Here is a 16504-nt window from a genome sequence, read left to right as displayed (position 1 = left end):
GGAATGTTCTGCTATATGTTTCATTAATTTCTGTGACCAATTTTATTGTATTTGCTTGTTTCATCTTCAATGCTAGTACTGAAACATTAACAGCACAATTAGTATCACAGTGAAAGACAGGGAGTAAGTGTCTAAAAGATAATGTTTACTCAGAAAAAAATGAAATCATGGAACACTAGCAGGATTAGGATTTAAATGCTGAAGACCTTTCACTTGCCAGGGTTGAGATAAATGTATGCTGTAAATTAGAGCGTTGCATCTAATAACACGAAGACTGAATAGTCACAATTTTAAAAACTGCAACTGGCAATGTCTAGGAACTTAATTCCCATCTGGGTGCATATCTGTGTTCTGTAATAACAGATTATGTGGTTTGTTGTTTATATTCATTAAATCCTATTGTCACAATAGACTATAATTGCTGCAGAGGAAATCTGTCATGCTTATAGTGCACAGATCCCAACAGATGAACTGACACAATAGGCCGTAATGATCTGTTACATCAATGATCCATGGTTAGAGGTTCTTAATGGAACAAGCTCACAAAAAAGATATACTTGTGATCCTTTATCATGCCAATTATAATCTACAGCTTAAATACCACTGAGTTCATAATGCTATGGTTCTAGGGAAGTTATATCCATGCAAATGTTATTATCCATTAGGCAAAAAAAAGCAGGGGTGCAGGGTGGAGGGTAGTTGAGAACAAATGTGTAGATGGAGTTCTTAGGGACATGGTTTAGTGGTGGACTTGGCAGTGCTAGGTTAATGGTTGGACTCAATGACCTTGAAGGTCTTTTCCAACCTAGATGATTCTATGAAAAAAATTACATGAAGATGAAAGTCTTCTGCACAGGTTGGTTCATCATTTGGTTTGGCATTTTCATAACAAGTCAGTCCAAAACTGGGAGTTTGTCATCATCCTTAATGCAAATGATTCTTTAGGAGCAGTGAGCAGAACAAGATCTTGTTTCCATTACATATATTCTTATCTATGTCTTGTAGTATATGCACGTGCAAGAATGAGAATACGTGCTGTGCTCTGTAAGGAAACTGCTGGGAATGTAAAAATGACTCCAAGGGGTCATGCCAAAGGTGTGACTGACTCTCAGAGGTTACATCTCTTGTATTTAAAAATATTTCACCTGCTATTATTCTCCAGTGTCTCTAACAAATTAAGGACTGTACTGTCATATATAATATAGGATATTACATTTCACTCCAAGGTCTCCCAAATCATGTTCAGAGCTGAGGTTAGTCTAAGTGCAAGTGGATATCCCACAACTGGCTCTGTAAGAGGTATGGGAAGTAGAAACTAGCATTATACAGTTGCTCTGAGGGTAACTACTGGAGACCATCTCCACTGTCTTGACTTATCACAGAAATATGTGTGGTTCTGGTAGTGCTGTAAAGCCAAAGGGTGTCCATTCTGGTACCTCTCCTTTCACACTGAACTCTGTACAGAAGAGCAGGAGCCAGAAATCATGCAACCTAAAAGGTCTAAGTCTTTGTGCTGAATGTGTCATGTACTGTCCAATTTCAGATTTTACAAGGGAATTGAATTTCCAAGAGAATGAAACACAAAGTTTGTCAGTGATCAATGCAAAGCTGCCATTATAATGTCTGTGGGTGTAACTAGTGAACAAAGCACAACGTGCCTTCAGAGAGGGACATCTTTCTTGACTGCATGGTCTTTGAAATGTGCTGAAACAGTCACACTGTCATTTACTGTAACAGTGACACAGTGATGACAGAAATCTAGAGGGCAAGTCCCAGCAACTGCAAGAGGATAATTACTTAATAAGAAAAGAAACACAGGATTCTGGAGTACTGACTGTATTTCTTCAGGAATCTTTGACGCAAGCCCAGTCCCTACTTGGAACTGTACATTATTGAGCAGTACTCTAAAATGGTAACAGCTGGTTTTGTCAGAAAAGGTCTGTATCTAGGCTATGCTACTGGTTCTCGGTTAGCTTCAAACTTAAAGGTTTTTACGAGTAACTCTAGGCTGGCTACTGTGAGTCCACATTCCTTGAGGTAACATGGATCATGTGGACAAGGTTCTTTTTCTATAAAGGCTGAGGAAGAGAGGTTTGCAATGAAAATCTTATCCTATTCCTGTCTTCCTGCTGGAAAGCAGAAAATAAAGAAATGCCTAAACACTTACAATGGCTATAGTGAAAGTAGGTAACTTTTCAATGGACTGACTAGATATCGCTCAACCTGAGGTTAAGAGCAAAAGAATCAGATTAATGCCTCATCTTTCAGCATTGGAGTGATGGATATTTATGATCCAAGTGTGAAAAATAACTTGAACAACTAAATTAAATGGTCACTTAGCAGTGCTTCCTGAGGATATAATAGATAATAACTACATTCTCTGCCTAGGATAGGCTTATTATCAGTGCAATTATGTGTACTAAAGTTCTTAGAGAAAATTATGTTCTCCCTCTTATGCTTTATATTGTGCTTGTTTCTTTACACTTCTGTATGTTATACTAGTTGAAGCAATACAGCTTTTGTAACTGTCACAAAAGAAAGTCGGTCAGTGGCTCACCTTAGCCTTTTGAAGACCAGTGTTCAGATCCTAAATCTATCACAGATTTCTTGAGCCTGTCATTGGCTAAGGCTTTAAACATCCCTGCACATCCATTGTCCTTTGAAAAATGGGAAGAAAAATGCTTCCTCGCTTCTTAGAATCATAGAATCATTAAGGTTGGAAAAGACCCTCAAGATCATCGAGTCCAACCGTTAACCTAGCACTACCAAGTCCACGACTAAACCATGTCCTCAAGCACCACGTGTACCCTTCTTTTAAATACCTCCAGGGATGGAGACTCAACCACTTCCCTGGGCAGCCTGTTCCAATGCCTGACTACCCTCTCGGTGAAGAAGTTTTTCCTAATATCCAACCTAAACTTCCCCTGGCGCAACTTGAGGCCATTTCCTCTTGTCCTATCCCTCGTTACTAGGGAGAAGAGGCCGACCCCCACCTCGCTACAACCTCCTTTCAGGCAGTTGTAGAGAGCAATAAGGTCTCCCCTCAGCCTCCTCTTCTCCAGACTAAACAACTCCAGCTCCCTCAGCCGCTCCTCATCAGACTTGTGCTCCAGACCCTTCACCAACTTCGTTGCCCTCCTCTGGACACGCTCCAGCACCTCGACGTCCTTCTTGTAGTGAGGGGCCCAAAACTGAACACAGTACTCAAGTTGCGGCCTCACCAGTGCCGAGTACAGGGGCACTATCCCCACCCTGCTGGCCACGCTATTCCTGATACAAGCAAGGATGCCATTGGCCCTCTTGGCCACCTGGGCACACTGCTGGCTCATGTTCAGGCAGCTGTCAACCAACACCCCCAGGTCCTTTTCAGCCAGGCAGCTCTCCAGCCACTCCTTCCCCAGCCTGTAGCGTTGCATGGGGTTGTTGTGAGCAAAGTGCAGGAGCCGGCACTTAGCCTTGTTGAATCTCATACAGTTGGTCCTGGCCCAACGATCCAGCCTGTCCACGTCCCTCTGCAGGGCCTTCCTACCCTCCAGCAGATCAACACTTCCACCCAACTTGGTGTCATCTGACTGTTCTTAGGAACAACAAGAATAAATTTATAAGTACGATGAGAAGCTGAGGTACTATAGTAATGCAGGTCATAAAAACACCCCACTGTGAATACAAGTGTGTTGTCAGAGGTTTCCCTTGAATCTCCAAGTCCCGCCAGAGCCACCAGTAGCTCATCAGCACTTCTAGTGAAAGGTAGACAATCTGCACTGTTCTGCTTAAATTGGAGCTGTTATCAAGTTAGTGAGGGCACTCGACCGTGGCAAAATTGCTAGATAATGCTGAACTGGATGTCAAAAAGCTTTTGATTTATGCTACATTCTGAAAGTCAGAACCCTGGGCTCCTCATGGCTTTTACTTATAATGATTTTGACTTAAAAAAAATGATAGTTGGCACAAAAATTGAGCATGTAGCAGGGTACTCACTATGTGGTTATTAGTCCAGATATTCATATGATGAAGGGCAGAAGGGAACTATCCCTCTCCCTAGAGCACTCACTGCTATTTTCAATGGCACAACCTGTGGTTAATTTTTCCCATATGTAGACAGACAAATTCTGGGCTCAGACATGACACAATGTCATATCATGCAGAGATAATTGGGTTAGTTTGCTGTGAAAATTGCTGGTTGGATGCCTGAGCTAATTAACTCTGCTAGGAAGAATTGCATACTAGCTTGGAAGAGTACAAAGTTAAGGCAACTTAACCGGTTCTTATATCTTAACTATCTCATCCAACGTTAACTCAGTAACCTCTACATGGCAGAGCACTGAGTTTTATGAATTTATCCTGGAAAGAATAATGTTCCCATATCAGGCTCTAGGAGTAGTACAGAAGGAAAAAGGTCTGTCGACTAGAAGAGAAATTTGAGTGTATCAACAAATACCAGTTTATACAGAATAAACAGTTATCCTTATATTTGCTGCATAGAAAGTAGGCAGCTGCACTCATCATAACACATACAAAATTAAATCACCCCATCAGTTTTAATCTGTTCAATCTTACTGATGACAGTGGAGTAAGAGGGATGGATGATAAAAGCAAATTATTGAGTTTGTTACTCTAGTAACCAGTCTTCCACCACTAGATTTGGTCTTTACTCCTTACTGAAATGCTGGGTAGATTTTGAAGAGGTCACATCTCTTGCTGGCCAACTCTGCTGTCTGCAGAGGTTTTTCCAGGGGAAATGCGAATTGCCCTCCTTAAGGAGCTAGTTAGTAAGATGAAAACACAAGCTTTCCAGACGCCCCATGGCAAATGGCTGAGGTGCTTTCTTTTCATTATTGTAAATTCCACGCAGACAGGAATAATGTGGGTGAGTTTTGTTTCCCTTTTGGTGTAGACTTAATCCCTGCAGAAGCAGACAGATGAATCCTTGTTTGGAATAAAAGTAGTTTCCTCACAAATAGCCATTTAAAATTCATCCAAGAAAAAAGCAATCAAAAAAAAAAAAAAAAAGGTGGGGGTGGCACCTTTTTTTCTTCCCCAGCCTACTAGAACATAACTTTGTTGCTTTGGGGCAACAAACTTTTTCATATTCCATCACAGAGAGGTGCTTACCTCCCTCTCCCCACCAAAAAGCTGCTTTGTGGCATCCTTGCACCATTTATTACCTATGGAGAGTTATGGTTAAAGGAATCGGCATTTGGCCATGAAATGAGTTTCGTGGATCCAGCTTCAGTCTTGGTGGCTCTTTGCCCACAGCAGAAAACCACCACACATTTGAACAGAGTTGGCAGCTGCAGCTTAAGAGAGAGAGACATTACTGGAATAACAACTGTGTTGAAAGCCAGGACTGAGGGGTACTGGCAAGGCTCTGGCTGGCTGGCCTCTGCCTTACATAACCGTTGAACTCACCTTCGCTGGGAAAGAAAGAAAAAAAATCTATTAAAATTTACTTTGAGAAACATAATCAGGTAAATAACCATACAACTTAGTGGGAAAAATAAATATTGAAGAATAGTTAAATGTGTCAATTTGCCCTGAAGTGGAGGGAGAAAAAGAAATGAGGCAGCTAGTCAAATGGTTCTGCACTGGTCAAGCTTTGCAGCTTTGCAAAGCTTTCTGGAGCCCTCACTGACATCATTTGAAATGTGACCCTATATCTCTTGCTCACGCAAAACTTCTGCTGAAACTGATAGGCATGCATGAGCAATGGTGTTCTAAACAGCCAAATATACAGACTATTTATATCCCGGTCATTCAAAGACTTACACGTGCACTTGACCTTATGCACATTAAGTATTCTATCTGTGCAAATGACATGAAAATAAGCACATGAATTAATCTTTGTAAAATTAAGCAATATGTTTATGGGAAAAGGGCCTAAAATCTACAGCGACTAGCAAGAAATCTACGCTCATCGCTATGCTCCCTGTCACGATTACTCAGAACTTTACAGCGGTGGGAGGGGGCAGGCTTAGGATGTCTCCTACAAAAAGATAGGCTTCTATTCCATGAGCAGCTTGCAACACAGGATGAAGGGAAGCAGTTTTTTTTCCCCTATAAAGCAATGGTGTGAATGCATTATGTCTCTTTTTGATATCTTGTTAATGTAGATAAATTCAAACCTAAACATACAAGCCCACACTATAAGCTTTTCATTTATATTTCATACTGTAACTGCCAATGAAAGTCTCTCTACCAACGATTTATTCTGATGAGAACAGTATGATGTAGATAAGATTTCTGGAACTGCAGTTGTTCTACCCAATTGAGCAGACAAAAGGTAGAGATTTTCAAATAACTTCTAATACTTTTTCCTTTTTTTTCCTAAAATATCATTCCAGTATATGAACACAATTTAAAAATAAGACTTAACTCCTGATATTGCAACTATGCTTGTAAACGCATTAAAAAAAGTGGTATCTCTGTGACCTTACCACTGTCAAAATAGAGGCTTATTGCTCCTTCATGTCACTTAAGACCTCCTCCACCAGTTGACTGTCTCTTCCTGAAATGCAATACTTTCTAAATGTCACTTACTTTCTCCAGGAACGCTCATGATTTGTTCGCTGTAGTGGTACAGAGAAGGCTAAAGACTTGGTGCATTGCCCCATGCTTTATCTGGAAGGCCCCAGTCGAGAGGCCAGGCTGCCTACATTTGAGTGTAGCTGGGAGACAGAAAGTGGCAAACCAGTGGGCACGAGGCTGCAACAGGGACTCCTTTGTAAAGGAGTTTACAGTGTACGCACGCCATCGTTGTGCCACTTCATCGCTGTGTTATGGTTTCATGCTAAACAAGCAGGAACTCTTTGTCTTTACTGTCATGAGATTTGTGCCCAAGAACAAAAAGAACATAAATATCAAATCCATCTTCTACTTTCATGACTATTTGATTAATTTGGTTAAGAAACTATAAAACAGATAAAACAAATTGAAAATTCTAATGCCCTTAGTATATTTTAAAGAGCAGTTCTCTAATACCTTCTTATTATTGCAGTAATTTTGATTTAATTACTGTTTTAGGTAATTATATAGCCTGGAAGCTGAGTGACAGTGACCACCTGTTTATCCTGTTCTGTCCTGTAAATCAGGTCAGACTGAAACCACTTGTCTTGCAGTATTCTACCTTTCAGAAGGGTGCTGAAGGAGACAAAGACTGGCCTCAGCATTTTGAGTAGGCATATAAAACACTTTTCTAAATGTAATTTCTGGTTGTTTTTTTTCTATTGCTTAAACGTTAACTTAACCAGATATAGTTTTATCCTATGTCTGAGCCTGGCACAGGAGAGAAATGGGAGTGTCAGGGGACTTGGAGGTAACGCAATAATGAGGATTTGATACCATCTGTATGATGTAAACACACCACGATGGCTTTCTCTAGAAGGGAAAGTTACTGTGTTGCCCACATCTACAAAAGCCATTCATTGGGACCACAGGATGCAGTCGAGATACCAAATCTCAAGAGATGATTAAAAAGCCCCCACCCCCCCTAAAAATACCGCAAACCCCGACTCTTCTATCAAGCTTCTCTTTCTATCAAAAAGGCTTTTTGACTTGGCTGAGAATCTCACCACATATCACATTTAAAAAAAAAAAACAAACAGGTTTGTAAGTCCTATCCAGCAGTTGCATTCAAAGCATGGCTACAAATACTAGCAAATTTAGTGTAGTGCAAAGCCAAGAAGTATCTCCCTTTTTGTCCAAAGCATGCTGCAGACAGAAGGATTGCATTTTGCTGCCCATTTATGTAATCATCTAGTGAAAGTTTTAACTTTGAATTCTGGGCTTTCATCGCCTTTAAGTAGTTAAAACCCACAGCACCCACTTTTTTCTTACCCACCAAACTAAAGGCAACACAAGCTGGGGTTAGGTGCTCTCTGTTCCACCTATCGATCCTGCACAAGGAGAAATGCTGGGTATGGCTCCAGAAGGATAACAAATAGGCCTATGACCTGCACCCCATCTGGGGGAGCACACACATGTAAGACAAGGAGAATCCTGAGTTTTGTTTCCCAGACCTTTCCTTTTATTCCTTTTTTATTTTTTTAACTAGGCATTTCTTAGATAAAGCAGAGAAACAGTTGCTTCATTGATTTACTGAAGATGATCTCATATCTGATTTCATGGCATTTGTCACATGAGCTATTGCTGATCCCCTGTTGGAAAAAAGATTTCAAGTGCCTATTCAGCTGCTTCCTCACAGTTTGATTTTTCCTCGTGCCTAACCTTGTGCCTAAACATGGCCTGCATTCACGTAATTTCCCATCTCCTTTGTCCAAACTGTTATGAGTGGGATGTGTTCACCCAAAGTACTTGCTGTACAGAAAATTGCTGTGACTAACCCTACTGCTGTAATAATGCTCTCTCAAAAAATGGGAAGGGGGGGAAAGGAGCAATTATTAGATCTATTAATGGGACCAAACTGGAGAAGAAAACATTTATCCACAGTTTTACAGCCAGCCATCCCTTCATGATAGCATAAGTATAATAAAATCTCCGGATGTAAAATTTCCAAACTTAGATTTAAATAGTTCAAATTTATATTTTGTGGTTTGAGCTCATCACTACAATTAATCTTTGTTTCTTTAATTATTACTTGGTGATACCTTGCAATTTCACAGTCTCTGCAATTTCCTATAGATTACTGTGTAGCTGCCCTTAGTAAGAGTGATTTATGTCTGAGAAAGCCATGGAATTCCTGTGCTTTCGAACACTCAGTTCCTGGCTGTAAATGTTCATAAACTTCTCAGTGTAAGAATGAATTTTCCTATATTCTTCTCTGCTCTGTGTTGTAAAGGATGTCTCATTGTAATCTGGAGCTAAAAATTTTTGCTGTTCTGAAATGTTAATAATTTCACCATTCTTACTGAGAATTGGGAGTATATTATTTGTCAGATTTTTTTTCACCTTTAGTATAAAAAAGAAAAACACACAAAATTAAACACCTGCTGTTCTTTGGCTTTGGTAGCTGGGTAGCTAGCTTTCCTTGATGGCCTTAGCTTCCTTTTTCCTTTTTTTTTTTTTTTTTAGAAATTATAATTTCTAATGATAACCTGTTGTTTTCTTATACGTCTCATACTTCTTAAAGCATTAAGTTGATCTCTTAGATCACCCCTTGATCATCAAACTACTTCAGCACGTATTTACGTATTCTCACTAGAGCCAAAAAATGCGTAGGCTGAAATATGTTCCTATGCCAGGGTCGGTCACAGTGTCTAGCACTGTGCATGCTCAAGTCCTGATCTGATCCAAACACTTGAGGCTCTGGGCTTACGAAATCATGGAGTGTGACTATGAATATTCGTAGTAAATTACAGGAACTCAATTTAGCAACAAGAAATGGAATTTCTGAATCTCCAATAGCCATGTCAAGAGATTACTGTATTTCTTACAGAAAAATTCAGGGAGTGCTCTTACTGGATTTCCCTTATAGGGAATTCCTCTCCCTCTGCAGATGAAATAATGCTGAAGATAGCTGGGATGCAATTCATCCAACAGAATGTCTGTAAACATCTGTAAAAAAAAAAAAAAATTCAAGTCTACAGCCATGATCTAATCTTCCCTTTTGTAGCTGAAAAGAATGAGAAAGAGGTACTTCCTTAAGACTCAGATCATTGCAAAATAGACGTCTAAAACTGGTCCGAGGAACCCAGCTCAGAGAGTGCCTGTTTCTCCCTGCTGACTGCTAAGGAAGCTGAAGTGTGGATGTGAGCAGTTGGAGGAAATTAATCTTACTCCTGGAGTACAGGCATTGTTTTTCATGGTGTTCAAAGCTCTAAACTTTAAAGTATGGGGGATAATAGAAAATCAGGCTAATCAACTCATCTGTAAGATAATTTATTATTTTTAATATAAGAGCAATTTCTAAGTTTTCAGCATATTTGTAGTAATGTAGATAACAAATTGGTTTTATTAATTGAATTCTTTTCCTCATTGCCTTTCTGAAGTCTTAATTTCTCTCTCTCACCCTGTGACATAGCCGCAGGACCCTTTCTGACATCTAAATAGCTCCTGAATTTTAGATTAATAAAGTAAATTGAAAGCATGATAAAAAATTTTTCAGATGCTTAAAGGGTCCAGATTGGCCTAATGATCACACTGTCCCATGGGTATAAAATTTGACTGTATCATGAAATGTTTGGATATGAAGACTAAATTCAGCCATTAATATGTGAAGTATGGTTTTGATTTTCGTAACATTTTAAATACGCATTTCATCCCATGGTAAAATTTTTAAGGAGGGTACTCTATAGCCTCTCCTTGTAAAGAGTATATCTACATTAGTGTTTTAGATCAGGAGCGCGGTTTTGAGATGCTATCCCAAGTTACTGCAAACTTCGGTTTGCATTATGGAGCAGTCTCAGAACAGACAGACTGGATTACTTTCACATGAAATAGAGCAAGCCATGTGCTCTGGGAGCACCTCTAGTACATTTTAGCTGCTAGTAGACATTTAGTCCACGGAAACAGATGAGAAGTAGTCCAAAACAAATCCTCCAAAGCATATACAGCGCAGACACTGGGGCCTCAGCTGTGGCTGTTCAACTCAACCAATCTGCTGTTCTTGTGCTACCTGCTTCTGTGAACCTTGCTAGCGAGTCAACACCGGTTGTGACTTCAACCCAACAGCTGCTCTAACACGCAGATTTCTGTACCCGCACGTTGCCTTCAGGATCATTCAGCTCAGTTAAGGTTTAACTGAGGATGCACAGGATGTAGATAAACTGTAATTTATGGTAGGTTGTAAGCGTGTGTTTTCCTGGATAATGTTTGCCTTCTTCCAGTACACGTGCCATCAATTTGTGCATGCAACCTAAAACTTTATCAGGCATTGGTCTTATACTCTTGAAATGAGGATAGATTTATGGGGAATGGCAAATGCGATTTAGTCCGATGTGAAATACTATCCTTTCTGAAACTTAAGGTAAAATGCCTTTTAACTCTAGCTCAGGATTTCACACGGAGTTTACAGATTAATACAGAGCAAATTTAATTTAACACTTAATTCAAAGGAATTATTAATATTCCAGAGTTTTGTTTAGTGAGATCCTCACATTTTGCATATACAAGACAAATTAATACTGTAATATCTTTCCATTTTATAACAGAGAGTGTTAATGAAAGGAACTCGGAAATACTGGCATCATACACTTTACTAGTAGACATTTCTTAGAAGAAAGCAAGGACTAGTGACCTAGAATTGACTTCTCCATCTGAAAATAGTGTAATAAACTGACATCAGAATTGTATAACATTATCATAACAAGAAACATATTACCATGCTGACAGAAGAAGAGAGAGTTATTTTCAGTGTCTTTCAGCCAGTACTTTTGTCTTATTGTTGTTTTTTTTTACTAAATACTGTATGAAATCTTGAACATCATCTTAAAAAGAAGGCTGTGCATTTTCACTCTGTGACCTGTATTTCAAGTTCATACAACAGTAGGAAGACAAATTTATAGTTAAGGTACATGACTGGGCACTTTGTCAAGTCCCAGAATGTGCTCTGGCACTTTGATCATTGAGACAGGCGTTTGTCAAGAGACAGGTCATTTCTTGTCTAAGAAAAAGACAGAAATTTTACCTCCCTCAGCTCTAACGACCCTGCAAAGATTTTCTAAGGGAACTTAATTTCTTTACCTATTGGTTTCCAGCATTTTATATTTACAGACTCGGGTCAGTAGCTACCGTACAACAAAATCATTGTTAAACTGGTATTATTTTGCTTTGCTTCAGAAACCTCAAATAGAGTTGCCAATACACCCAACCATTCTGTGAATATTCAACTAAAATTGCCACAAGACTGCTCTTATGGAAGGAGTTGTGAGGATGTGAAAGTAAGCTAAGTGGTAGCATAAATTATTCAAGTCCCTGGTTAGTAGCTACATGATGTAGCAACAACAGCAGTCACTGACAGAGCTCTGCTGGAAAGGGAAGATGAATGGCAGAGGCTCCATTGTAATTTCTTGCTATCAGCAGAGAGCGTAACAACAGGCATTAATCCACTGGTTTAATCAGAGGTAATAATATGTCCAGGGAGCTACCACTTCCAAGGCGCAAGTGCAATTGGTGTCATTGTACATTTGTCCTAGAGGGCTCTTTAGGCAAGTGCACGTCATAATATTTTAGGAGCGAAAAGAATCCGAGTTCATGTGACTTTAATTATTAACATATTTCCCTTTTCTTAAAAAGAAGGAATGGAAGCATCATAAATCATGATGTTTAATCTCATTTATTTTCTCTTGTTTGAGAACAGCACTCAGGGCTTTTGAAGACCATGTATTATTTGTTTCACGGGGAAAGATGACATTATAATAAGCCTCAGAACAGCTTAGAAAATTCTGTTGGTTTTGGATATTTTTATTTTAATCCAATCTAGTTTCTCTGTGCCATGAAGGAATCTGTGTTTGGTTTAGGCAGAACCATCTTAGATACCACAGTTGCTTCAAATTGTGCAGCTCATTGAGACAAAACAAAAAGTCTCTTGATAATTGATGACTGAATAAACAAAAAGAAAACTGGAGGCAGATGTGTGCTGGAAAGCTTTTTGAAATCCTACAATGGGATGGGGGAGAGTTTGATTTTGATTTTAATCAGAAGCACCAGAATTCTCTCTTCACCCTGAACATTTCCTACTTGACATTTTTTGTTCTTAATCTTTGTTGGAAGAGGGTGTCACTAATGTTTAATTTTAAGTGAATTTCCAGTAGTAAATCTAGAAAGGTTTTAGGCTGGCAGCTGTGCAGCCTCAAGCCCTCCCTCTGCAAAACAGGCTCTGAAGAGGGAACAGCATAAATCCCTCTAACACTGTCCTGCCAGAAAGCTTCTTCCTCGACATGGAAAGATCATCTGCAGGAATTACAAAGCTACTAGCACCTTTGTCCATCTGTTTTTTATATTCTTGCTGAAGCTGCCTCAAGAGTAACAAGATGTGCTGCAGGATCTCATATTATGGACACATTTAACTCCTCGGTAGGAGCTACACCAGAAGGACAGGTTCACATAGGCAGGGCCCATCAGTCAGTTCCTGTCTTTATTTCTCCCGCTGCTACACCTGCTTCTCTTCTACTCAAAAACTTGCCTGCCTTTGATAACAAGTATGCATCTAATCTGGCTGAAGGAAGAGTTTCTTCAGAAATGTTTGACAGAAATTGTCTTCCTGAAATTAGATCCTGTAATTACATTTCAGTAAAAGATGAAAACTTGAGACCCAAATCCAATAATTTTTAGTGGAAATCCTTTGGCCGGTAACAAGCTTTAGATTCAGAAAAGTTGCTGCGGCATTTTGTAGGCACGGTTGTTGAAGGTCTGTACACTTCAGTCTTTTATGTGGGATGTGCATCACTGTGTCTCTCGCTGAGTTACTCCAGCATATGACAGGAGTCCCTGGTGACACCTCACAGCAGGTTCAGCTTGGCTGAGTAACCTCAGTCACAGAGGAAAATGGGATAATGAGACTGACATGCTAAGGCTCACCTGAGGTATTCCTACGGCATCTCGGAATCCAACATTTCCAGATGGAAACTGAAATTTTGTTTGTGGGAGAAAATGAGCACTAAATTGCTCTGACAAATAGAAACAATCCCTGTAAAATTCAGAAACTTTTTGATAAAAATATTTTGTAGCCAAAAGTCCAGTTTGCTATCATGTTTCTCGATTGAGATTATTCACTTAGAGCTAGTAACATCTCTACCCAAATGCAGCAACCCTGCTTTGTGGTAGTAACTTATATGACAATGTAAGACGGAGTTGGGTTAACACATGGACGTGGATGACATAATGGGAGTGATAGAGCTGATGTAGAAAGTGCCTATGTCAACTGTAGATCAGTGCTATTGTGTAGCTTGTGAGAGTGTCCTGCTGATGGAAGAGCTGTCTGCTTAACAAGATATAAAACTCTGCTCTTAATGCCCTCTGCTCACTGACGATCCTGTGGCATCTCTTTCATAAGAGCAGTTATTACAGTACTCCAAAAAAGGACGACTTCTGTTATAAAATAAGTCAGTCGGTCTTTTATTCCCTTTAATTGTTGGCGCAATGTGTAGCAACACATCGCTCTAAATTGGATTTAATTGGGCAAGGGATGAGAACGAAAGAGGGTTTTAGTCATCCTCCCTCCGTTTCAGGTTGGCCACTGCAACACCTGCTCCCACGTTCCAGGCTGCTTTCTCCCATGAGTGCTGGTGCACAAACACTTGCCAGTTACCCTTTGACTATAACAACAACAACAAAAAGCTATTTTTAATCAAGTTTCCCAAAGCCAGGCCATCAAAATGAGTGCATCTGTCTTGGTAAAACAGTTTTTTGTCTACATTTTCCCTGTCTTCATAAAGCTACCCTAAAGTGTTGGCTGGTGTATAATGCAAGGCTTTGCAGCAAGTTATTTGTAATTTCTCCTAGGCAAAATATCACAGCAATTTGTGTCTGAGTCTCAGAGTGCCTGAGAAGTGCAAATGTCAGTTCAAAGGGGGAACTCAAATATGTATTCACTAAATAAAGTAGCAACACTGGAACAGGGAATTGGCAGATTCTGTCTTCTATAGTTATTAAGTATTGAAACAGTCACTCCAGTCCCAGTGGGGCTTTGAAAGCATCTGGATATAGCTTACCGGCCAATTAGAAAAAGAATATGAACAAACTAATGACAAACAGTCCCTGTTCACTTGAGGACTCTCACCCCTGCATTTAATTTGGCTCACAAGCACCTGACCAACTGTTAAACCACAGAGAGCTACCGTAAAGCTAGTTTAAATTTAAAAAAAAAAAAAAATCTTAAATAAAAAAATACTGACTTTAAAAGCCAAAAATAAATTAAATTTTAAAATTACAGCATAATCTGCTCCAATTAAAATCCCACACTACTGAAGAAGCGTTCCTACACTGTGGTCTCTGAACCAGAAGCCCTCATGAAAGTCATGTAAGAAAATCCAAGAGCAGACTGTGAAGCATAGACAAGATCCCTGTTCTGCCTCATCCTAGGTGCATGTCATAACCATTACACTACACAGCCATTTCATTCTTGCACACACATACACAATGAACCTTGAATTCTTCTTTGCATAGACAGGCTGTTCCTGCTCAGCATACCTAATACTGCAGGCAAGGTGCCCTGCTGGGACCTACAAACTGTGGAAGAAGCATTCCCCCTGGCAGACAATGAAATTTAATCTGTCCCCCCCTAGATTTTATGGATAAGCCATGTAAATGCTAAACTGCTATATAAATTCCATGCACTGTTTTATTGTTACATAAAGAAAAGGCATCTCTTTTTTTCCTGGTCCTATTTTGTAATGGTGACCACTAGAGCTTGTGATGAGCTGCACCCTGTACCCAGCACGTGCTGAGAACGCTGACTGGAGTGAACACTCCAGTAGATGAATGCTTCATATCTGGATGCAAATAGGATGGAAACATGAAAGCAGCAGTGGCTTCTGAGCTCTGCCCCAATCTCAGGTGCTTTTGAGCATGCTCACACTCAGATCTTTCAGACACCAATTGGGTTTTAAGGTTAAAAAACAAGCAAGCAAAGCAAGAAATTTGCACCAGGCACAGTGTTGAAGCATTTTCAATGTCAAACAAAAGCTAAGTGGGAGTTTTCAGGGCCTTACCCTTGGATTTAAGCACAAAATCCTATTTGGAATTCCTAAATCTCGTTTCAGAAACATTTTTTGGATCTAGTCCTTAACATCTTGATGACCTATGCCATGTTCTCACATTCAGTAAGAAAGAGAGACTGAGAGGTCTCATCTGTAATATCCAAGCATAGCAGCTGTAGGCTGCTTCTAATCATCAGCATTCTTTAATTATTAATAAAAGTTTTATTAGCCATGAGTCAAAAGCTTCTCTTTTTCTGGCAAAGGGCTGGGAAGATAATTTTTCTTTCTAACAGTAGATGTTTTTAAAGCAATAACCCAAAATTTAAACCAGATTTAAATATATTAAATCCAAATCCCCAGATAATTAGCACATTATATAGCTAAGTTGCTAAATACATAATATATCAAATAGCTATTTCTATTAAAGAATATCCCAAACAATTCTGTAATGAAATTCATGCCTTGTTTTTCTGCTTTATAGAGACTGTTCTTATTCTAACATAGTACAAGATGTTACTGTACAAACTTCATTCATGTTACCTTCTAATCTATTCTTAGGAAGCATTTTAATGATAACACCTGTTGTTCTAATAACAATTTTCAGTCTTTATTGCTTATGGGATCTAAGGCTAATCAGAAATGTAACGCTTCACTGTGTTTGAGAGTGATTGATCCCAGTATATAAAAGACATTTTTTTTCCCAATGAAAGACATTTCTGTCTTTGTACTTTGCAACTACTGGCATTAACAAGAACCTGGAATGAAATCAGTGCAAATCAGAAATATGCACTGAAGATTTCCTGTATGTATTTGCTGCTTTGTCTCTCACAGGAGAGAGACTGCCCCTGCATTCCCCAGCTACATTATCACAGGGAAGTGCAATGAATGCAGTTGGTTTATTCCCCCCAGGA

The 16504-nt window shown here is 39.4% G+C and overlaps 1 protein-coding gene across 3 annotated transcripts in view; it reads left to right on the top strand.

The window, feature by feature from the left end:
- The window catches only part of PDE7B (phosphodiesterase 7B), a 179964-nt gene that overhangs the window by 58491 nt on the left and 104969 nt on the right, over positions 1 to 16504 (top strand). The gene's annotated exons all lie outside the window — the stretch shown is intronic.

This window comes from Nipponia nippon, unplaced genomic scaffold (assembly GCF_047370975.1).
Source record: "Nipponia nippon isolate SJK-2023a ecotype South Korea unplaced genomic scaffold, ASM4737097v1 scaffold_4, whole genome shotgun sequence".
Classification (NCBI taxonomy): Eukaryota; Metazoa; Chordata; class Aves; order Pelecaniformes; family Threskiornithidae; genus Nipponia; species Nipponia nippon.
Note: the sequence above shows the minus strand (reverse complement) of the source record. Positions and strands in the feature narration are given on the sequence as shown.